At 49.2% G+C, this 15,369-nt stretch overlaps 1 protein-coding gene across 1 annotated transcript in view; it reads left to right on the forward strand.

Annotated features, from left to right (window-relative positions):
• PACC1 (proton activated chloride channel 1) overlaps positions 1–15,369 on the forward strand; it is a 168,448-nt gene that overhangs the window by 38,501 nt on the left and 114,578 nt on the right. The window contains exons 3-4 of the mRNA XM_058700205.1: positions 4,515–4,688; positions 13,901–13,987. The gene's annotated coding sequence lies outside the window, so the exon portion shown is untranslated. The remainder of the gene's footprint in view (positions 1–4,514; positions 4,689–13,900; positions 13,988–15,369) is intronic.

Below are 15,369 nucleotides of genomic sequence, written 5' to 3' on the forward strand. Positions count from 1 at the left end.
CAAAATAAATAAATAAACTTAAAAAAATGCATATTGATTTACTGTTTATGTTAATGATAAGCCTTCTAGTCAACAGTAGAGGTGAGGTTTTTAGGGTATCACAGTTATACATGGATTTTCCACTGCACAGGGACTTTGTGCCCCTGATCCCCACATTGTTCAAAGGTCAACTGTACTCAGTTTTCCCAGCTACTCTCACAGATGGAAGTGGCCTTGCGAAACAGTGCTTGCCGATGAAGTGTAAGTGCAAGTCTTCGAGGAAAGCTTTCTTTCCAGAATAAGGCAGACCTCTCTAAGAGGAGCCTTTGACCATTTTGCCAATTCCCTTTCCTTCTTACCTGGAATGCAGACATGATGACTGGAACTGCAATAGCCATCTTGCAACCATGAGGCAATAAGCAACAGTCAGAAGGGCCAAGTTTAAAAAAAACAAAACAAGAAAGAAAGAATGTAACTTGGTTCTTCTTTTTAAATTTTTTTAAGGTTTATTTATTTTTGAGAGAGAGAGAGAGAGAGAGAGACAGTGCGAGTAAGGGAAGGGCAGAGAGAGAGGGAGACACAGAATCCAAAGCCAGCTCCAGGCTCTGAGCTGTCAGCACAGAGCCTGACATGGGGCTGGAACTCAGGAACCATGAGATCATGACCTGAGCTGAAGTCGGACGCTTAACCGACTGAGCCACCCATGTGCCCCTATAACTTGGTTCTGGATGGCATCATTGATGACCATTATTGCTAGGTTGGCCAACCTCTTGGTTTGCTCAGGACTGAGGGATTTTGTGAGTTATAGGATTTTGATATAAAACAGGAACAGTCATGGGCAAACCTGAACCCTCACCTAGGGTTGGTCACCCCATCCTAGCCCTACACTGCTTATTTCCAGAAACAACTTACTATGTAATAAAAAATAATCAGGCAAAATTGTTATTTCTAAGATTCGATGAACAGACATGGATAGAGTTGTAGGTCATTGGTTCTAGCTGCCTTCACAGAAGTTATCCTAGTTGAGTCTCATAATGATTCTTCATGGTAGGTTTTGTTATACCCATTCTACAGGTCAACAAACTGAGGCACCAAGAGGGTTAGCCCAACTGGAATATAAGTCCTGTACATTAATGCCATGCCATTCTCCCCTAAAGCTATTGTGGCTCATTTTGTCTTAACTCAGCATGTGATTATTTAATGTTATTCTCGGAATGGGCATTATGCTTTTCAAATGAATAAAGCCACTGTGAGATGCAGCCCTTACCTTTCTTTATATGACTTCTTTCTGGACAAGTCGAAAAATCCTGACTTGTTTCTCCTGACCTGACTCGTTTCTCCATCACTACTGTTAATAAACAGACAAAATTGGTTTGCATAGATGTAATTTTTAAAATTACTGTTGAATGAGTCAAAAGATGCAAAAGGGAAGTGTAGCAAAAAGTCTCCTTTGTACCCCTGCTGCTTTATAGATGAATATTAGGAAAGCTTCCGTCGGTTTTGAACTGGTGATTCTGAATGTGAGTAATAATGAATGATAGCCCCTTAAACTTGTATTCAGCTTCTGAGATTACAAAATGCCCTCAAAGACACAGTCTCATTTTCTCCTCTGAGCTTCCTCCAGATGTTTTCTTCAGACTTTCATGTCCTGGATCTCCCCCTCATCTGCTGAGCCCAAGACTGCTCTCTGGGTCCCTTGTACCTTTTGCAGGCTATGTGCCTGTGACAGAGACTTTGCCCTGGGTGGTGCAGAGCCTCCCAGGGCCTTCTGGGTGTAACTGTCGGCTCTCTTTGTGTTCTTTATGTCACTGACTGTGGGGAGAACAGGCCGTCCTGGAAGGTCTGTTGGTTGGGCTGCTGGCCTGTGCTTGCATCTGTATAACACGGGAAACCCTCAAGACTCACTTTCCCTGACAGTTTGCTTATTTATTCACAGTTTGTTCCTCATTAAAAATAATGTTTAGGAAGCATCTGTAATAACATAGGAAAGTATATGTTAATTGAGAAAGCATGATATATCAATATCTCTGTATAGCTACATCTCTCTATAGCGTACAATTTAGACTGAGAGCAAAGCCTTTGTATAGACAAATTCTGGAAATAACGCATTCTTTCATCCCTCACAGCCCAACTGTACCTTTCCTCCAGAGTCCCTCATCTCAGCTGGGATCCACCTGGCTTCCTGAGCCACATTCCTTAGCATTCTCATCCTGTACCTGCATCACCAGCACCCCTTGCCCCCTGCCAGGCCAAGCTGTCGCTTGTCCAGCTCACAAACCCGTCTGCTATTCTCCATCCCCACAGCCACCCCCCAGTACAGCCTCCTCAGCTCACAGTCAGGTCGCTGTAGCATCCTGAAATCCAGTCTTCTGGGTCCTAAGTCTTGCTCTGCCTTGGTGCACTCTCTCCATTTCAGTCGGGGTCCTCTTTTTTTTAAAACAAAAACTAGGGGGCGCCTCGATGGCTCAGTCGGTTGAGCGGCTGACTTTGGCTCAGGTCACGATCTTGCAGTTCATGGGTTCAAGCTCCACATCAGGCTCTGTGCTGACAGCTCAGAGACTGGAGCCTGGAGCCTGCTTTGGATTCTGGTTCTCTCTTTCTCTCTCTCTCTCTCTCTCTCTCTCTCTCTCTCTCTCTCTCTCTCTGCCCCTCCCCTGCTGTAGGCGTGCACACGCGCTCTCTCTTCTCTCTCTGTCTTTTAAAAAAGAAAAAAAAAAAGAAAAACTAATAATTCTATAACACGCCCTGCTTAAAGGTCTAATTGTGCCCCATTGTCCTCAGGAATGAGTTGAATTCCCTTCCTGGTCTGGCTCCTGCTCACTTCTCCAGCCCTTCTCTTGCCTTTCCAGGCTCCGCCTGTCACCTGCTGGCTGTTGCTAAATTCTGAGCTCGGCCCTCAGTCTCCCTTCCCTCTGGCCACTGCCTGGGGGCTCTGCCTGCTTTGACCCTTCCCTGGATTTAAGCCTACTAATCTTAGCCTCATGGACTTTAAGGAAATAAGGTCAAAACAAAAACATCAACCAGGTTATCTGAATAGTGATAGTGGATTTTCATCATGATGTATATATAAAACTCAGTCAATCTAGCAACCATTCATTCATTGAAGAATCATTAATTCAGACTTATTAGACATCATACATGCAATGGCCCAGGGTCCCACTGGTTCTGGGTGTCAGCCCGTATGGTCCCGTAGCAGGATTCTTCTTGCAGATTCACTCATTCGATCTGCATTTCCATCTTTCATTTGTATTTGTTCAATAAATGGCCATGCAAAAATTAATCAGAGAAGGGAATCCTTGTTCTCAAGCATCACAGACTTACAAACACATTATCATGCCACATGGTCAGGGCCATGAAAAGGAAGGCAAAGCATTGCAAGGGGGTTGGAGGTGGTCTCATAACAGAAGGGAGGTTGAACTGACCAGTGTTAACAGGTAGATGGGGCATAAGAGACAGGAACAAGAAAGCAAGGGAGAAAGGGTCTTTTCAGAAGAGGAAATGGCAGGTACAAAGGCTCAGAGATTAAAACCTGGCTCTCCCATGACTCAGGTGACGTGTGCACAGTGGCCAGAGTGCTAGGAGCCATGCATCCCCCACACCCCATCTGCTGTTGGTACTTTATCCTCAACCAGAATGGAAAACCTTCCTCCTCTTCCCCTTCCAAGTCCTACCTATTCTTGAGACCTACTCAAGCCCTACTTCCCTCATGAAGCCTTCTCAGACTACGTATCAGACAGATGCACACTTAATTCCATTCTGGTTTGTACATTGCCATTCAAAATTTCATTAACAAATCTCACCTTCCTACCGAATTGTAAACTCCTCAAAGACAGAGACTGTTATACACATTTATCCTCAGTTTTGTGGGCATCCAGGCAAGAAACCTGGTGCTGCTCTGTGAATACTTGTTGAAGTAACACTAGCCAGGCTGAAATCTCTAAAGGCAGAATCCCAGGCAGCACCCGCGCACCAAACCTCAAGCAATGACTGATGAGTTTCTTAATCCATGCCTTCTGTCCCCATATAACACCTGCTAAGAAACCGGATCGTGGGTCTGTGACGGGTGTTGATTAGGTATCATTAGCCTGATTTTATGATTCTTGGAGAAGAGGTAAGTAATAATATTACAAGGAATTTAAAGCGATCCCCATTAGAAGTGCCTAGCTCTAATCAACCTTTGAATTTACTGTTAATGAACTTCTCACCCATGGAAAGTAAAAAAAAATGTTGCCATCTGTGTAAAGCCCTGAACTTGTGGGCAGAAGAACCAGGTCTTTTGTCCGTCTGTACCACGTATCAGCCCTGTGACTTTGGACAAGTAATCTATGCCCCTTTAAGCCTTGGTGTCCTCAGTCTTTAAAATGGGAATTATAATACCTCCAAGGGTTATAACTCCACTCACAGGGCTATTGTAAGGATTACGTGTGGTAACAATGTGAGCATGGTTAGTAATATGTGAAATGTCATTTAAAAACCAGACAGCACAGTAATTTTTATTATAAACTAAAGTCCTCTTCTGTCTGTTTTATTCCCAGTGTTCCAAAACCCAGACACGAGCTCTCCACAGGGGAGTAGATGCACTGTAGTTATTTTAAGGAGAAAGAGTGTCCATCATCTCGTGCCTGGGAGACCTGTTGCCATCTTCTCAGCGACTGTAGCTGTTGGAATAGTCGTTTCTGCAGTCCCCAGGGCAGTGTGGTGCACATGAGGTAAGGTGCCCTGGCATGCTCAGTACCCCAGTGGAATAGCACCTGCTCAGAAAGTTGCCCAGGCTCAGCTTTTCCCAGGGAGAATTCTGTGTTACAGACTGTCCCCTTCAGAAAGAGTGTTCTGCTTGGATTTGTCAGGGAAGGTGGTTAAGCAATGCAAACAGCAAAAGTGGGTCCCAAATGAAAGATCCTAAAAAAGAAGGAGAAGAGGACACTCCGGAAGGAAAGACAGTTGTGTCTATACGGCGGGCACCAAACTAACCTGCCATCAGAAGCCTGGACTCAAAGCCTGTCTCTGATACAAACTGGCTGTGTGGCTTTAGGAAATTCACCCACCCTCTCTGATCCTTTAAAATTATGCTTTGTAAAATAAGCATAACAATGCCAATCTTCTGGTATGAAAGATTAAATTTGTATGAACTTTACAAAATGGAAAATGCCATGTGATTATGAGCTGATTATAAATTTATCTGCCTAAAGTAATCATTCAGAATAACCCAAATGGAACTGTGTGCCTACGGGCCTCCACCACGTTGTCCATCAAGGAGCCTTAAATGCAATTCTAAGAACCACCCCGAGCTCTGAAAAGGCATCTCCCCTGCAGATGACGGATGTGCCATGAAAAAGCCAGTTGGTTTCCACAGGTAACTAAAGGTCACCCTCAAGGGGTTGGCTGTTGTCTCCTAGGCACATTCCCCTCCCTGGGGCAGGTGGGGAACATGGCTGCATCCCTCCATGCCTTCCTGAACTCCAGGCCTTATGATTCCCTAGGCCTTTCCTTTGGCCCCATGGTTTTAATTTTCCCAATCAACCTGTTAGGTTAGCAGAGCAGATAAATCCTCTCTGTGCATCCACACCTCTTATGCATGGACTTGCCTGGGGCCACAGAGCTCAAAATGAGCACCAGGTCTCTGGCCACTGCAGCCTGGAACCCCAGTTTGGAGGGCTCGCCGGGATTTGAGCCCAGGTTTCTAAAATCTTTGCCCACAGACAAGGACATGAGCCCGAGCTTGACCAAAGCCCCCTGGGCCACAGCCTTGGAGGTAAACAGCCCCCCATGGACACGGAATTCCCCGGCAACCCTGGCTAGACTCGAACATCTACTTCCACCCATGGCTTTTTATTTTCTTGCATTTGTTTCCAAGGGGACCAGTAGGCACTTGCTCTCCCCACTTTGGTCCTCGCTCCCTGTGTGTAATTAGGGTGCACCCTGTTGGCCCCGCACTGTGATGAATGGGCTTCTTCAGGCAAGGTGGCAGTGACTGGAGCCCTGCCAGCCCCGAGGCCACTCCTGCGCTGCACGGTGCGGTCAGATGCGTTTAGCCCTGTGTCACAGTGCTTGGCAACCGTTCCAGGAGGCAGTGAGGCCTTTGTTCATGCCATTGTCCTGTCAACTGGCTATAACTTCATTTGGCTGCCAGCTTGCTTGGGCTTTTGCATCATCCTGGGCTGCTCTGTCCTCCCTCAGCTAATGGTTAGTCCATAATTCCAGATTTTTCGGGGAATATCTAGGGTGTGCGTGTGAAGCCCCCGCGTCTTCCCCCAAAGCAGTTTTGGAATTAAAATCATAAACAATGAGCAGATTCTTCATGGTTTGGGAGGTAGGCTCCCTGGGACTTCCCCTGTTTCTTGCTGCTGCAGAAGGGGAGGAATCACACGTGGTAGATGGGTGTCAGCACTCAGGCACTCTGAGCTGTATAGCTGGGGGGAGGGGGGGGAGGGTGCATTCAGACATTCATTGCTTCTGCACATTTTAATTGGCACATACTATGTGCCAGGCACTGTTCTAGATCCTGGGAATAAAGCAGTGAACAATAAAGACAAAACGCCCTGCTTTATGCGGCCAACATTCTGAGGTGGGGAAGGGCGTGAGGAGAAGAGACAGGCAAATAAACTGAAAAACAGGCTAAAAGGAGCTAGGAAGAAAAATAAAACAGGGAAGGAAAACCTGGCCATAGGGGATGCTCATTCGAGTGCCCCCCCTTGTGCCCAGCACAGAACACATCCCTGACTCTGATCTGGCCAGCTCCTCAGGGCTGCGTCTGATTCCCACACCCCCAGCAGCTGTCAGTTAGAGCTGCTGGGATGGAAGGACCCCCTAGAATCACCCACCAACCCCGCCACCAGGGGTACCCCCCATGAGCCAGGCTCCACCCACAGCCACCCTCTCCACCCAACCCTAAAACACCCTCTTCTCCCAGGTGTTCTCCTCCTCCCTCCCCAAAATACTGGCTATGCAGACATTCAGACCCATATAGTGCAGTGGGCAGACCAGCCAGCCAACAGACCACGACAGTGCAGAGAGGATGACCTGGCGGGGCCTGCTTACAGGCTGTGGAAACCCTGGGTGGGGGTGGGGCAGAGGTTTTTGTAGGGGCTGTCCCATGCACTGTAGGATGATGAGCGGCATCCCAGGCCTCCACCCACAAGATGCCAGTCGCGCCCCCACCTTGAATTAAGACAGCTGAAACCATCGGCACACATTGTCATATGTCCCCTTTTGCCAAGGGCCCTTCGGTTGAGAGCCACTGGTTTAACTCAACATCGTGCAACGTATTTGACAAAGAAGCACCTTTTGTTTGGGTTGGAGGGATGTCTATCAATACTGCACGTACCCTGTGCTATTCCAAACACTCTGAGTAGTGCTGCTTCTGGATAAAGCCACATTCCCACAGGATTCAGGGCCTCGGGATCTGGGCCCTGGCTGGCACTCTGGCCATGGGTCCGACCATTATCAGTCTCTACTTTTTGCTTCGGTAAAGTCCAACCGTTTGTCATTGCCTGTACACCCTCTGCATTTTATGTCCTGGGACTTTGCCCAGCTGCTTCTGCTGCCCATGATACCCTTCCCCCCTTTGCCTCACGTGGTTCACTGATTCATCCTTCAAGATTCCATTTGGGCATCATCTCCTGCAGGAAGCCATTCCTGAAGCCAGGACAGGGCTGAGTGGCCACTTCTCCCCTGAGCTCCCATAGCACCTGGCCTTGGTCCTTCCTACCTCTGAGGTCTGAGACAGGCCCCACAGCCCTATAGCCCCCCCCCCCCTACTCCCCGTCCCGTAGTACGGGTGGTTGGGGTCCCACAGCACAGGTAGTATGGATCCATTTCTCCCACCTGACCTGCAAAGCAGAGACTCTGTCTTTTCATCTCCAGAACCTGACAAGCTATCTGGCACAGAGTAGGGGCTCAGTAAAGGTCAAAGTGAACTGACAAGTGAATAGAACACAAAGATGAGTGTGGTAAAGGGAGTGAGGACCAGAGAACACAGGCTGGAAGAGGGAAAGAACCAAGGGGAATATTCTTTCTACAATCCAGGAAGGGGTGGTAAGGCTGCCTGCCTCTCATTTCTTTCCCCTCTGGGCTAAAGACTTCAATTGCCTTAACCTTTAATCTCACATCCGCCTCATTTTCCAACCCTCTGATGGATCATCTTTGTCATTCACATCCGTCCATGCCTTCTTCACATTTTCCAGAGGCTGCTTTTGAGTTTAATGTGATACGTTCAGAGCAGCAGGAGCCCAGAGCCTGGTTCCCTGGAGCGGGGAGAGTGGCTTCCACTTAATTAGCTTGAGACTCCATAATTCCCTGAGCCTCACCGGCTCCCTGGCCTGGTGGCTGTTAGAGGAGCAAATTATTTTCACAGAGAAGAGAGTGGAGAGAATTGAATTAGTGATTATGCTAATTGTTTCCTTTTCTGTGTCAGGGACTGCTCCACAGGGAAGCCCACTTCTGGGGCTGGAGGGCGGGCAGGGAGGAGGTGAGGAATTTGGAGAAGCCCTGGGCTCTGAGCTGCGGATGTGGAAAGTCCTCGCTTGAGGAGACGCCTGAGGGATGTGGCTTCTCCGCAGACTTAGGCTCTTCTGCTATGATGAGGGTGGGTGGGGAAAGGACTACTCAAAAGGACTACTCAAGTTCTGGGCTCTCTCATCCACAGCATGTCCTGTGGGGTAGACACATCTCCATTGTATAGATGGTGAGGTGTGAGGGAACAAGCCACCGATGGAGAGACAGGCCCAAGGTCACCTGCCTAGCTGGGCGGGGGGACACAGTGAGCAGGGATCCAACTTGATCTAGGAACTGCCAGTCCAGATGATTTCCCTTGCCTCCCGGCCCCTACCTGTGGAGGGCTCTGCGTGTCAGTGACGGCAGGGGAGGCAGTGCTGAGGGCAGACGCCCTGGAGCAGCCCTGATACCGTGCGACACAGGCCCAGGACACAGTTGGCCAGCCTGTTGCTCTGTGTGGTTGGCGGCCAGCCCTCAACCCACTTGAACCAGTGCCATTGGAGTCTGTGGTTCCTTCCGTCCAGCCTGCCTGTGCTGCCCCGCCTCGGCTCTCCACACCACAGCTGTCTGGGGAGCCATCTGGATCCCTCACCCTTCAACAACCCAGCAAATTCCTGCCACACTGGTTCTGTTTATCACTGGGGCTGGCAGTGATTTTTGTCAGCCAGCCATTCATCCGTCAGCCAGTCAACAAATGCCTGCTGAGGGCTAGGCACAGTGCTGGGTGATGGAGGTGCAGAGCAGAGCGAGGCAGAGCCCCCGCTCTCAGAGAGAGGGCCCCCCCCCTCCTCGGGGAGGTGGGGTGGGACAAGGTTCGTCAGGGGAGAGGCAGAGGACCCTGTGGGCCCCCGGGGCCTGGCTTTCTGTTTAATGCAGTCTGTCTCCATTGCAGACTCACAGAAGTAGCTTTGAGGTAGTAGCTTTGAGGAGAACGCTGCCCGGGCTGAAGCCCCCTCTGTCCCCCGCCCATGTATGGAAGCAGCGGAGATGCCCTTCACTGATCCCCCTTCTCCCCCCAGCACACAGAAACTCGAGGATGCTTAGTGAGAGGCCTGAAGGGACTCAGGACCTGGTCCTTCTGCCTATGGTCGTGGGTGGTGGTCCTTCACCCTGGATGTGGTTTCCAAAACTGAGTGCCGTGGCCCACCTTTGTGCCACCCTGATGGGAGGCAGCAGGTGGAAAGATTAACAGCACAGGTGGACACCCAGGTGCAGTTTGGGGCAAGTGATCTGACCACTCTGTGCCTCATTTTCCCCTCTACGGTAGGAGCTGCACTAGGCCCGCTTCACTGGAGTGTTTGTGAATTAACAGACACATACAGCTGACAGCATGGAGGGCACATAGCAAGGGCTCAGTAAATGACAGCCCTGTTGCCTCATCGCACCCTCCGAAGGACGTCCTCTTTCTGCCTTCTTGTTCACACCTCCTTGGCAACTGTCCAGAGTCCAGAGAGTAAACTGCCTGGGAAGAATGCAGGAACAAAAATACTCGGCTGTGTTGGGAACTTCCCATGTGCAGCTGGTCCTTGATCGCAGGCTTCCCCTGGGAGCTGCTCTGTTGGAAGAGTGAACTCAAATCCTGGCTCTGTCACGCCCCTAGTGGTGGTCTCGGGGAAGTCACCCAAACTCACCCGGCCTCAGTTTCTACCCCTGTCAATGTGGATAATACCACCTCCCTCAAATCCTAGTAGAGTATTAAGTAATATAATGTAGGAGTGGCCACCTGTCTTCACTCACGATAGAGCAGGAGAGGGTGGAGTGCCGAAGGAGGGGACAACCCGAAGCCCAGTGGGGTGGTCATGAGCCAGAGGGAGGCACGTGACACTTGACTGGAGTCCGTAATGCCAACAGCTGCACTTGAGAACACTCGCTGCATGCTGGTGCCACGCTGAAAGTTCTCTACTTTACGTACCTCTCTGCGTCTTTACAGAAGCCTCACGAATTATGTCTCGTGCCCATATCGCAGATGAGCAAAGGGGAGGCTGGGCAGATTGAGGAACCCGTCGAAGGTGGCCCGGCTCAGATAGAAGTGGCAGAGCCAGGATTCAAACCCGAGCTCTCGACCATCACGGCCCCTCCCCAGTGCTGCCTGCTGGGGGTGAGGAGCAGAGTCTGTCCCACGGGGCCTGAGGGGCTGAGTCACTACGTCCCTCACCTGTAAAATGGACATAATCATTCCAGCTGTGCAGGGAATGTGCGACATGGGCTTGGTGGTCCTCGCCCCTCTCCAGCCCTCGGCGGGAAACACTTTATAAACAGAATATGACTTACCCGCCCTGCTGCCTGGAGCCGGATCTCTTGCCATGCCAAATTGTTGGAATGGTTCAGTGACAAGTGTGTTATTAGGAAGAAATTTATGTGCCTTCTTCAGAGTGAGTCACCGAATCCCTGTGGTGAGAGGCATGGGGAAGGGGCCCTCTGTTAGCTAACTGGGGGACCCTGGCCCCAGCTGTCCCGGGCCTGGCTACCTCCCCAGGCCCTCACTAGAGGGTCAGCACTGACCAGTGATGGGGGGGGGGGGGGTAAAGGGAGGGGTGGAGGGACAGCCCTCCATTTAGGGAAAGGTGGGGCCTGTGCTGGGTTTACAGAGACCTCACAGGGGGCGTGACAGGCTCCAGAAATCTCTGCTTGCCACCGAATTTCCCAGGATGTTTTTGAGTCAGGCTCCAGGCCTCTCTCTGACCCCTCTCCAAGGGTTTTGCACAACCCTCCCCAGGAATAGGTCCACGGCAAATATGTCAAGAGTTTGGGTGAACCCTCTTCTCTCTGAGACCTTTGAATCCCAGAGGAGGAAGATGGTCTAGAATTAAACTTCAGAGAGAGGAAGAATTAGCTGAGGCGTTGCAGTTCTGCTGGGTTTTTTTTTCCCCCTTAAAAACTATACAACACCATGTGCAGAGAAGCTCTAGCCTTAGAAGTTGACTCTAGCGGGCAGCAACGTGGAACAAGAAAGCATCTGTCAGGGAATAGCAGGTGACCTCCTTGAGCAGAAGTCACTGCAAGTGGCTACACAAGGCTGCCCCTTCTCTGCCTGCTCCTGGGTGTGGTGTGAGGGGTTTTCTTGATGCACTGGAACCCAGAGGGTGGCCTGGAGCATTCACGTGGGCCTCAGGACACGTGGACCACCTGCCGACACTGGCAGTGTCCGTAACGCAGACGAGGTGCAAACCAGCTCACTTCGCTGGTGGCTGCTTACCTGGTCACCCACATTTCGCAAACAGCTGAAGGGCAGCCAGGAGGCAGGACCAGACCACCGGGCAGCACCAATGGGGTCCACAGTGTCATTCACAGCGAAGCTCACCCCGTCTCCAACAGAGGAGCCCGGCTGACTTTTTCAGGTCCTGCTGCCTCTTGATTTCACCATAATCCTAACATGACAAATAATTTTATTTCTCAAACCAGACCACATTAGAAGGAGGGAAAGCCTCTAGAGCTAAGATGTTCAGTATGTGGAGGTTAGTGACTTCCCTGAGAATCTGAGCAAAACTGTGGACTTGCGCTCCAGAATAATGCATACACACCCAGTGTGTTCCATGCAATATCAGGGGGTTCTTGGCCCTTTGGGGCTCACCCATAGAACCCAACCTGATTTATAGCTGTGGAAATAGGCACACCTGTGAGCTGGCTGCCCAAACCCTCAACAGCAGACACAGCAGCTTTTAGCCCTTCCCCACCGTATGGAGCCAACTCCCCCATACCTGACAGGTGATGACATTCATCACAATGGCCCTATCAGAGCCCAGCTATGCTCGGTGCCTGCACCTAAGAAAGTAGAGACACACTGGGGCACCTGGGTGGCTCAGTCGGTTGGGCAGCCAACTTCAGCTCAGGTCGTGATCTCGCGGTCCGTGAGTTCGAGCCCCGCGTCGGGCTCTGTGCTGACAGCTCGGAGCCTGGAGCCCATTTCAGATTCTGTGTCTCCCTCTCTCTCTGCCCCTTCCCCCGTTTGCACTCTGTCTCTCTCTGCCTTTCAAAAATGAATAAATGTTAAAAAAAATTTTTAAAAAAAAGAAAGAAAGTAGAGACACACACGAAACACTAATGAACATGTGCGACGTGTCAGGCATTCTTCTCAATACGTTATCTGTTTGAATTTTTTGGACCCTCGCGACAGCCTTGTAAGATTATTTCTGTAAGGAGCTCAGACTTAGATTCGTCTTATTCCTCAGTTTCCATTTTCAGTGGTTAAGTTAATTGGAGATGTGATGTTTTCCCGGAAAAATCGCTTACTATTGAACACTTGCTTTGTGTCACACATTGTGCTAAGTATGGATTTTACACGTCTTCATTTATTATACACAAAACCACATTTTACAGATAAAGAAATGAAGGCCTTTAGCCTTTTGGAACATTGCCCTGAGATCACCCCTCAAGGAAGCTAGTCTAGCCTATTAGAAAGTGAGGGACCAGTGGAGGAAAACTGAGGCACCCCAGCCAAAAGCCAGCACCAACCACCAGACATAGAACAAGGCCAACTTGTGTTTTCCAACCCAACCAACTCGCTAAATGCAGTTTCACAAGTGAGCCCAGGTGAAACCAGCAGATGAACCACCCAATCAATCCACAGAATCATGAAAAACAGTATAACTATTGTCATTAAAAAAATTTTGTTTAATGTTTATTTTTTTGAGAGACAGAGAGGGAGAGAGAGAGAGACAGAGTGTGAGCAGGGGAGGGACAGAGAGAGAAGGAGACACAGAACTCCAAAGCAGGCTCCAGGCTCTGAGCTGTCAGCGCAGAGTCCTATGCGGGGCTGGAACTCGGGAACCGTGAGATCATGACCTGAGCCAAAGTCAGACACTTAACTGACTGAGCCACCCGGGCGCCCCAGCTGTTGTCATTTTTTTTTAATGTGCATTTCTTTATTTTGAGAGAAAGAGAGTGGAAGAGGGAGGATCCCAAGCAGGCTCCATGCCGTCAGCACAGAGTCTGATATAAGGCTCGAACTCATGAACTGTGAGATCATGACTTGAGCTGAAATCAAGAGTCGGATGCTTAACCAACTGAGCCACACAGGTGCCCCAAAACTATTGTCATTTGAATAGTTTTGGGGATGATTTGTTATTTAACAATGGATAACTGATACAGCCTCCTAGATCCCACTTCACTTACCCTTTCCCCCCAAATGACCACTAACAGTGGCCTTACAAAGACATTGAGCCAGAATGAGAAGATCACCCGGGAGGGAAGACCTGCAAACATTTGCTAGACGGGCAGGTGGGTAGAGGAGTGGTCTCTGATGGAGTAGAGATGAGAAAGTGACAATCCACATGGAGGCAGGAGAGGCACAGGATGACACGTGGGCCAAGGAGCCCCAGAGAACCTCCGAAGTCTGGGTGTTTTTAAAGGCACCGGATACCACAGAAGACAGGAGCAAGGCGCAGTGCTAGGACGCAGGAAGCCACGGCTGACTCTCTTTTTTCCCCAGGAGAGACCAGAAGTTGTTATCCAGAGAAGCTGAACTGAAGGTGCTCTGGACTCCAGGACACTGGTCCACGCGGAGGGTGACAGGGAGGTAGGAGCTTGGAAACCGGGAGATTAATTAAAAACTATAAATAAATGATGGACCGTCAGATTCCCTGCCTGCTCCCAGAACCCCAGCAGCTAGGTGTCACTTCCCTTCCATGCAGGCAGCTGGAATATTCTTCTCTGGGTAGATGGAGTTTCTTTCTCACCCCCCACCCCCTACTCCTAGGAAAAGACCTTCATAAAATGTTGTATGAGGAGTCTCAGTAAAACAGCCTTTGAGCCATCTGGTCACCCTACTATGAAGTCAGCGGGACTGTAACCCTGTCTTTCTCTTAAATATGAAGGGTCACCAGACATTTGAAATGAAAGAGGTCAAAACGGGCGGGAAAACTGGGGGTGAACTCTGAGGAAATAGCATAGAGTAAGCAGAAGAACCTGACTTTTTTTTTTAAAAGAACTTATAAATTAGTAACCTCAGGGATATGACAGAAATAGAATTCCATGAAAAAGGAACAGAGAAGAAAGAGTTCTTGGAAATTTAAAATATGATAAGAAAGGTTAAAAACTCAGGAGAAGGTGCCCAGCATGATTCACAAAAAAACTATCCACACTGGAGACCATCAGTATCAAACTTTCGAACACAGAGGATAAAGTGAATGTCTGGGAAACCCCAGAAAAAGAAAAACACTTAAGAGACAAAGGAATGGGGGGGGGGGTGAGAGGGGCATCAGACTTCTCTCCAGAAGCACCAGATACAAAATAATGGAAGGATGCCTTCCAAATTCAGAAGGAAAATGATTTTCAACCCAGAATCTTATGCTCAGCCAAATCAATCAAATGCGAAGGGAAAATTAAAGAATAACCTTTTTAGACATGTAGGACTCAGAAACCATTCTCATCATGAAAGAGAAATCGATGGCACACAGAAACAGGGGCTTCAGCAAAGGAAAATCAGAGGGGAGTCTCGGGGCTAAGAGGGAGGGGCCATTCTGGAGAGGAGAGGCTCCCAGGGCCTCGAGGAGAAGGGAAGGGCTGACACATTTACCTAGGTGAGTGGTGGGAAATGATCGCCGGGCCTCCGATAGATCCACTAAAGGAATTAGAGGAAATTGCTTTAAGCAGAAGAAACTAAGAAATGGGAAGGAGGTGGGGGATTACTTGTTCTCAGAAATAATACATAAGAAGCACCTGGCTGGCCTGGTTGGTCTTAATCTCAGCGTCGTGAGTTCAGGCCCCACACCGGGTGTGGAGTGTACTTTAAAAAGGTAATAATAATAATAATAATAATAATAATATAATAATAATAACAATAATAATAATATATAAGAAATAGAATTTAGGTGAATATTTTGAAACCTGGAGTTAAGAGCAGAAGAAAAGCTGCTGCTGAGTTGAAAGTGGTTGCCTCAGAGGAGCAGAGAAGATTGG

Source organism: Neofelis nebulosa, chromosome 15 (assembly GCF_028018385.1).
Source record: "Neofelis nebulosa isolate mNeoNeb1 chromosome 15, mNeoNeb1.pri, whole genome shotgun sequence".
Classification (NCBI taxonomy): Eukaryota; Metazoa; Chordata; class Mammalia; order Carnivora; family Felidae; genus Neofelis; species Neofelis nebulosa.